The following is a 9,175-nucleotide window of genomic DNA, read 5'->3' on the forward strand; positions in this document are numbered from 1 at the left end:
GGAGTCTGTTGTTATTTCACCTTCGTCATTTCTGATTGATGATATTAGTTCTTTTAATTTTCTATTTTTGGTTAGGTTGGCCAAAGGTTTATCAGTTTGTTGAATTTTTCAAAAAACCAACTTTTTGATTCATTGATCTTTTCAATGATTCTTTAATTTTTGATTTCATTTAATTCTGCTCTAATTTTAGTTATCCCTTTTCTTGTACTGTGTTTGGGATTGGAATGTTCTTTCTTTTCCAGTTGCTTGAGATGTCCCATTAAGTTATTGACTTCCTCTCTATCTGCTCTCTTGAGGAAGTCTTGCAACACTATAAATTTCCCTTTTAGGACTGCCTTTGCAGTATCCCACAGGTTCTGATAATTTGTGTCTTCATTATTGTTTTGTTCCAATAATTTGGCAATTTCCTTCTTAATCTCATCTATGACCCAGCTATCATTCAAGATGAGTTTATTTAGTTTCCATGACTTTGTATGAGTATGCAGATACCTGTAATTGGTGAGTTCAACTTTTATTATGTGATGATCCCAGAAAATACAAGGAATAATTTCTATACTTTTAAATTTGCTGATGTTAGACTTGTGACCTAAGATGTGATTAATTTTGGAGGATGTTCCATAGGCTGATGAGAAGAATGTGTATTCAGTTTTGTTAGGATGAAATGTTCTGTAGATGTGTTAAATTCAATTGTATGGTGAAATTTAAAAAAAAAATTATTTTTAATTTCAGCTTGCTTGTTCATTCTTCTTCATTTGAAGTACTCTTTTATTTTGTTCATTTTCTTTTTCCTCTGGCGGTGCTCTTTCCCATTGCTTCCCCAGTAGCTGGGATTACAGACGCCCACCACAAGGTCCGGCTCTTTGATGTTAGTAGAGACGGGTTCTTACTCTAGCTCACTGCTGCTCATACTGGTCTCAAACCTCTGAGCTTAGGCAATCCACCCACCTCAGCCTCCCACAGCACTGGGACTACACGCGTGAGCCACCGCGCCCAACCTGTACGGTGAAATTTAAGTCCAAAACTTCTTTGCTTAGTTTCTTATTGTAGGATCTGTCTAACACTGCCAAAGGATGTTAAAATCTCCCACTATTATCGTGCTGGAAGAATTAAAGTGTTCATGTCTGTTAGGGTCTCCCTTATAAATTGAGGAACATTCTGGTTGGGTGCATAAATCTTAATAATTGACATCTCACATTGTTGAGTGTTTCCCTTAACAAATATGAAGTGAAAGTCCTTATCTTTCCTTACTTTTGTTGGTTTAAAGCCTAATGCATCTGCAAATAAATTTTCAAGCCCTGCTTTTTTCTGATTTCCATTTGCCTGGATTACAGATGTCCATCCGTTCACCCTAAGTCTATATTTATCTTTTAAGGTAAAATTAGATTCTTTTGTTCAGCAGATATCTGGCCTGAGTTTTTGTATCCAGTCAGCCAACCTGTGCCTCTTAACAGGACAATTTAAGCTATTCACATTATTTGAGAGTATTGATAAGCCTGGCATTATTTTGGGTGTCATGTTTTTCAAAGTCCAGTGGACATTTTTAATCCTTTCCCCACTGTGGAAATTGGGTTTTGATGAAGAATTTCAGAGTGAGTTTATTTTTGTGATAGAGCTTTCTGCTGATTATTATGAAGGATGGGTCTGAGAATATCCTGAAGAGCTGGTTTAGTTATGGCAAATTTCTTCAACATGTGTATGTCATTACAGTATTTAACTTCTCCATTATAAATAAAACTCAATTTAGCTGGATACAGGATCCTGGGCTGAAAGTTGTTTTTTTTTTAGGAGATTGAAGGTTAATGACCATCCTCTTCCAGCTTGAAAAGTTTCAACAGAGAGATCTGTGGTCATTCTAGTATTCTTCCCCTTGGAGGTTATGATTTTCTTACGTCTGGCTTCTTGCAGAATTTTCTCTTTTATATTAACTTTGGTGAAGTTAGTTACGATGTGTCTAGGAGATGCTTTTTTTGGATTGAGTCATGCTGGGGTTTTGAAACTGTCTGTTATCTGAATTTCAGTATCTTCTGCCATGCTTGGGAAGTTATCCTCCATTATCTCTTGAAGTACTGTATCTATGCCTTTCAGAACATCCTCTTCTTCTTCAGGGATTCCTATAAGGTGAATGTTTGCTGTTTTGGAGTGGTCCCATAATTCTCTCAGGGAATGATCCATTTTTACTCTCCACTTCTCTTTTTCATTGAGCATTTGGGAGCATTCAAAAGCTTTATCTTCAATGTCAAAGATTGTTTCTTCTGCCTGCTATATTCTGTTATTGAGGGATTCTACTGTATTTCTCAGAGCTTGGAAGGCTGCAACTTCTTGTCTCAATGTGTCAAAATCTTTGGTTATTTTGTCTTTGGATTCATTTAGTTCTTGAGACAAATTTTGAATTACTCCTTGAATTTCTAATTCCAACTTTAGGTCCATTCTGTTAATCTTATTTGCAATCCAAATTCCGAATTTGATTTCTGACATCACATTTGTTTATGAATGAGATCTTCCATTGTTTCACCTTTGTTATTCCTTGGTGGAGTTGATCTACTCTGATTATTCATGTTGCCAGAGTTTGTTCACTGATTCCGCCCCATGATTATTTTTCACTGTTTGGCTAGTGAAGCTGGTAAGGTGAAATTGAATTGAATGCTCCTGGAGTTGTAATTAACCAGCCCTTTACCAAAGAACTGGAACTGCTGATTGTGGCTTTTACCCTAGAGCTTTACAAAGGTCCCATTCAGTACTACAGCTTGAAACTCTGGGGACCTGCTTGGTGTGATGGGACTAGATGTCTCTGTCCTGAATTCAGCTAGTCTCTGTCCAATCCTAGTGAATTAGTGGCTTTGGACTAAAATCTCAGCTGTGGAGATATATAAGCAACTAAGACACCTGTGCCCCAAAGACAACAACTAGAAGAGGGGAATACCACACTGTTACAACAACACAACCAGGGTACAACCTTGCTGGGTTCCTGGGCGATTGGCCCAGGTCAAGAATTCCAAACCAATTGCTCTGGTCAATGCAAACACAGATCAAGTGGGATATTTCAAAAGATCTCCAGTAACTAGACCACAGGGGTCCACTGGCAGCTCAAGTGTTACTCACTCTTGTGCTCTGGGGAGTCAGAAAGGCCTGCCCAGCAAAATAATCCAGGGAGGCTGGTGCCTCCTTCCCCACCTTGCACCTCTGTCACACCCAGGCAGTGGTAACCTCTCTGGGCTATGGCCAGATTCCCTCCAATGAGCAAATGCACCAGAGATTTGGGCCTTCCAGAGTCAGAGGGAAGTCAATGCCTCATCAGCCAAACTAGCACACTCTGCCACTAGCTGGCTGGGGGAGTTGACATCTAATTACCCCTGATGTTCAATGGAAACTGGGGAGTGTTCCACCTGAGCTTATTCCAAAACAGAGGTTAACAAAGCAGCAAATGTTTTTCACCCTCAGAGACTGTGCTTCTGCCCCAATCGCTCTGCTCCTCTGGTATCCCTGCAATGAGAGTTCTAGCTCCCTCTGGCAGACCACAGAATTGGGGAGGTAACTCTCCAAAATTTGACCCTGGCGGGATCACTCTATTAACACTGATTCTGGGTGGGAAGTGTCTCCACTCAGGTTCCTGTGCCTCAACAGTTCCCAAGTGTCTAACCATTGCACAGAGACCGAAGCCTCTACCTTGTACTGAGTTGCTCTTTCTCAGAGACAGGCCAGACACCTTCCCCCCATGCCTTTCTGCACTGTTACCAGATTCACAGTTACAGTGTAGCTTCACTGCTGCAGTCCGTGCAATGCCTAGTCCTAACAAAGAACTGCAAACATTCTGGTCTTTGCAGGGGTTGGGCTTCTAGACTGCCAGGCAAGGAGGGAAGGGTGAACTGGAAGTTCAAAGTGGCAGGGAAAATTTTTTTCAATCTTCATGCCAGACAAGAGAATGCCCAGGCTCACAGCAAGGACTCTCTTTAGAAGGAGTCCCAGCTTCCAGCTACTTGGTCCTGTGGGGTGAGAGAAGAGAACCTCAGTTCACCAGTCACTGGTAGAGATCCCACAGCAAGCAAACAACTCTCTTGGGGGAGGGAACAATCATGCGTCCTCTTTGGGGTGGGTTCTATACCTGAAATTTGTGTCCTTGAAATTGTAGCTTGCCTCAGCAGAGAAGATGTGCAATTATCAATCTCTTCTCTCAGCTTGGCTCCCGCCCTTCAGTTTTGTTGGGTTCTTTCTGGCCATCATCTCTCCCTCTGTATGGGAGCTTCAGTTGAAAGCTGGCTACAGTTGTCCATCATCCCCCACACCCCCTTGCTCTTGTTGAATGTAAGAATTGTAGTTAGGGGAAATAGCCAACATGAGGATTTAGCAAAACACAAGACACGGTGAAACAAAATAAACAAACAAACAAGCAAAAAAGCAACCAGACACACAAACAAACAGAAGTTAGTTTCATCTCATGGTTTTTCGATTTGGTTCTTAATGTCAATGTCTCTATTTTTATGCCAATGCCATGCTGTTTTCATCACTATGGACTTGTAGTATAGGTGAAAGTCTGGTAGGGTGATACCCCGGCTTTGTTTTTATAACTAAGAATTGCCTTGGGTATATGGGATTTTTTTTTTTTAGTTCCATACAAAATGAAAAAATATGTTTTACAAATCTTGAAATATGATAATGATACTTAAATTGGGGATTGCATTGAATCTGTAGATTGCTTTGGGTAGTATGGATATTTTCAGATTGTTGATTGTTTCCAGCCATGAGCATGGTATGTTCTTCCATTTGTTAATATCTTCTGTTATTTCTTTTCTTAGGGTTTCATAATTTTGTTTTTAGAGTTCCTTCACTACTTTTGCTAGGCATATTCTTAACCCCTAAGTAGTTCAATTATTTTGAAGCTACTGTGAAGGGAATTGTGTCCTTGATTAGCTTCTCAACTTATCTGTTGTTCCCATACACAAAAGTTTCTGATTTGTGGACATTGATTTTATATCCTCAGACATTACTGTATTATTTATTTATTTATTTTGCAGTTGTTGGCCAGGGCCTGTTTGACCCCGCCACCTCTGGTATATGGGACCAATCCCCTACTCCTTTGAGCCACAGGCACTGCCCTTTAGTGTATTTTTAAAATATTTGATCTTTTTCTTTTCTTTTGTTTTTTATTGTTTGGGATTCATTGACCGTACAAATAATTAGGTTACACTGATTGCATTTGTTTGGTAAAATTCCTTTTGCAATTGTGTCCTGCCCCCAAGAGGTGTGCCATACACTGTTACCCCCATCCCTCTCCCTTTTCCCCTCTCCCCACTCCCTCATTCCCTTACTCTTCACCTCGTATTAGATCATCCACTGGATTCCTATTAGAATTGAGTACATTGGATTCTTGCTTCTCCATTCTATTGATACTTTACTAAGAAGAATGTGTTCCAACTCAATCCAGGTTAATACAAGAGACGTAGTCTCTATCTTATTAATTACTTAATTTTTATATAATAAATTTTTTGACAGTTTTTGGCCAGGGCCGAGTTTGAACCCACTACCTCTGGTATATGGGGCCAGTGACCTACCCCGTGAGCCACAAGTGCCACCCAATTTATTTATTTTTTATTGTTTGGGATTAATTGAAGGTACAAAGAATTAGGTTATACTGATTGAATTTATTACATAAAATTCCTCTGATAATTTTGTCTTGTGTCCAAGAGGTGTGCCATATACCATTACCTCATCTCCTTCCCTCCTCCCCTCTCCCCACTCCCTCATTCCCCTACCCCACCCCTTGTACTAACTCATCTACTACATTCATATTAGAATTGAGTACGTTGGATTCTTGCTTCTCCATTCTTGTAATGTTTTACTAAGTATACTGTGTTCCAATTCAATCCAGGTTAATGCAAAAGTTGTAAAGTCTCCATCTTTTTTTAAAGACTAAATGGTATTCCATCCTTATTGCATTTTTTGATCACTTCCAGGAGTCTTGTGGTTGTCTTTGGGGTCATCTAAGAAAAGGATTATATCAGTGCCAAAGAATGAGAGTTTGACCTCTGCTGCTCCCATATTGATGCAATTTATTTCCTTCTCTTGCCTGATTGCATTGCTAAGAACTTCCAGCACTATGTTGAATAGTAGTGGTAATAGAAGTTATCCTTGTGGGGAGCAAGATAGCCTACTGGGGCCAGCCTCCAAGAGAAGGGCCCATCCAGAGGCAAAGATAATGTCCAGAAAGTACCCAATTAAGCTGAAGACTGGGAGCTGAGCTGAGAGAGAAGAGTGACAACAGCAGGTTATCTCTGCTGAGGCAAGATAAGACTTCAAGAAAACAAACTTCAGGTACAAATTTCATCCCAAAGGAAAAGTGTCCATCCCCTCCCCCAGAAAAGTTGTGTGTTTTTTTTGTTTGTTTGTTTTGTGTGTTTGTTTGTTTTTCTTTTTCTCTTCATTTGCTCCTGTGGTTTTCTACAGGTGAGCAATGGACTGAGGAACACTTGTTTCACCCCATGGGAGAGAGCTGTAGGAATAGGGATCTATCTCCCCAGAGGGACCCTGTTGTGACCCTGAGCACTCTCTTGCCAGGCAGAAAAATTGAACTAATGTTTTCCCTGCTATTCTGAACTTCCAGTCCACCCTCCCCCCCTTGTCTGATTAACCAGAAGCCTAACCCCTGCAGAGACTGTGGGAGGAGGCTCATGATCAGTACTCCCCCACCACCACCTGACCAGGTGCACCACCCCTTGCACTGCCAGAGCCTTGCCTCCTGCCCTGCTAGAGCTGCACATATCGCGGGCCCTTCCCTGCAGCAGTCATAAGCCGAGCACTCTCCTTGCAGAGGTCACCAGGTGCCAGGCACTGCCAGAACCGTGTGCAGAGTCCCCCATGAATGCTGCTGGATTCGTGTGCCCCATGCACTTGGAGCTGCTCCTATAGCCAGAACTCCCTGGCTGTGACAGTCACCCAGGAGCAATGCAGAGTCACTTCCCACAAAAATCCAGCAACAATAGAGTGATCCCGCTGGTGTCTAATCTTGAAGAGACACCTCCTCAACTCTGAGGACTGTCAGAGGAAACCAGAACTTGCTCCATAGGGATACTGGTGCTGCAGAGTGGCAGGGGCAAAAGCACGGTGGCTGAGGGAGAAAAGAATTTGCTGACTTGTTACCTTCCGGATTAGACTGAGTCCAAGTGGAATACTCCCCAGTGGCTATTGAGTACCCAAGGAAGTCAGGCTTCAGCTCCCCAAGCTGGCTGGTAACAAAGGATAGTGGCCAGGCCATGGGGGCATTGACCTTCCTTTGATTCTGACAGGCTCAAAATCCCAGAACATCTGCTTATTGGAGGGAACAGAACCTTAGCCCTGTGGGTTCACCAGTGACTGGGCGTGAAAAAGGAGTGAAGTAGAGAAAGAGACTCAGCCCCCTGGTCAAACTCTGCTACTGGGCAGGCCTTTCTGACTCCACAGAGCACCGGAGTGAGCCAAATTTGAGCAGCCAGTAGACCTCCACCATCTAGTTGCTAGAGACCTTTCGAACTCTCCCACTTGAGAGTTGGTACTGACTAGGTCAATTGGTTTTGAACTCCTAACCTGGGCCAATCACCCAAGGAACTTCCCGGGTGGTACCCTGGTTGTGTGATAATGGGAAGGGTTGATTTTCCTCTTCTAAGTTGTTGTCCATGGAGGGTGGGATGTCTTAGTTGCTTGTATGTCTCCATAGCTAAGACTTAACCAGAATCACTGATCCACTAGGATCAGACAAGAATCAGGTGAATATAAGACAGAGCCATCTAGCCCACCACACCAAGCAGGTTTCCTCAGGCCTGGACTGTAACACTGTACAGGTCCTTTGCAAAGCTATAGGGGAAAAATCTGCAGTCATCAGTCCCAGATCCTTGATAAAGGGCTGGTTAACCACAACTCCAGGAACTCCCAATCCAATTTCACCTTACCTGCCCATCTACCCAATGGTGAAAAACAATCATGAGGTGAAATCAGTGGGAAAACTTTGGCAACATGAATAATCAGAGTAGATCAACTCCCTGAAGGAACAAAATGGCAGACACAGCACAAAATCCCATTCATAAACAAATGACTGAGATGTCAGAAAATGAGTTCAGAATTTGGATAGCAAATAAGATCAACAGAATGGAGGTAAAGATGGAATTAGAATTTCAAGGAGTAATTCAAAATATGTCTCAAGAATTCAACAAATGCAAAGACAAAATCACCAAAGTGTTTGACACATTGAGGCAAGAACTTGTAGCCCTCAAAGATCTGAGAAACATTGTAGAATCCTTCAGTAATAGAATGGATCAGGCAGATGAAAGGATCTCTGACACTGAAGACAAAGCTTTTTAATGCTCCCAAATGCTCAAAGAGGAAAGAAAGTGGAGAACAAAAACAGATCATTCTCTCAGAGAGTACTAGGATAATTCAAAGAGATGTAATAGTATCCTTATAGGAATAACTGAAGGTGATGAGGTTGCTGTGACGGATATAGATGCTTTACTTCATGAAATAATCAAAGATAATTTTCCAGACATGCCCAGAGATTCTGAAATTCAGATAGCAGTTTCAGAACACTGGCAGGATCACAACCCAAATAAAAATTCTCATAGACATAATTAGCTTTGCCAAAGTTAATATGAAGGAGAAAATTCTGAAAGCAGCCAGACATAAGAAAACCATAATCTACAAGGGGAAGAACATTAGAAAGACTGCAGATCTTTCTGCTGAAACCTTTCAAGCTAGAAGAGGATGGTCATTGACCTTTAATCTCCTTAAACAAAATAACTTTCAACCCAGGATTCTGTATCCAGATAAACTGAGTTTCATCTATGATGGAGAAATTAAATACTTTAATGACATGCACACGTTGAAGAAATTTTCGATAACCAAACCAGGTCTCCAGGCTATTCTCAGACATATCCTCCATAATGCATAGCACAATCCTCCACCACAAAAGTTAACTAGCTCAGAAACTTTTGAACAAATTCCAACTTCCACAGTGGTGAAAGGATTAAAAATGTCTACTGGACTTTAGAAAAACTCGATACTCAAAATACTATCTGGCTTATCAATACTCTCAATTAATGTGAATGGCTTAAATTCCCCTCTAAGGAGGAAAAGGTTGGCTGACTATACAAAATCTCAGGTCAGACATCTGCTGCATTCAAGAATCTTCCCTTACCTTAAAAGATAAACGTAG

Source organism: Nycticebus coucang, chromosome X (assembly GCF_027406575.1).
Source record: "Nycticebus coucang isolate mNycCou1 chromosome X, mNycCou1.pri, whole genome shotgun sequence".
NCBI lineage: Eukaryota > Metazoa > Chordata > Mammalia > Primates > Lorisidae > Nycticebus > Nycticebus coucang.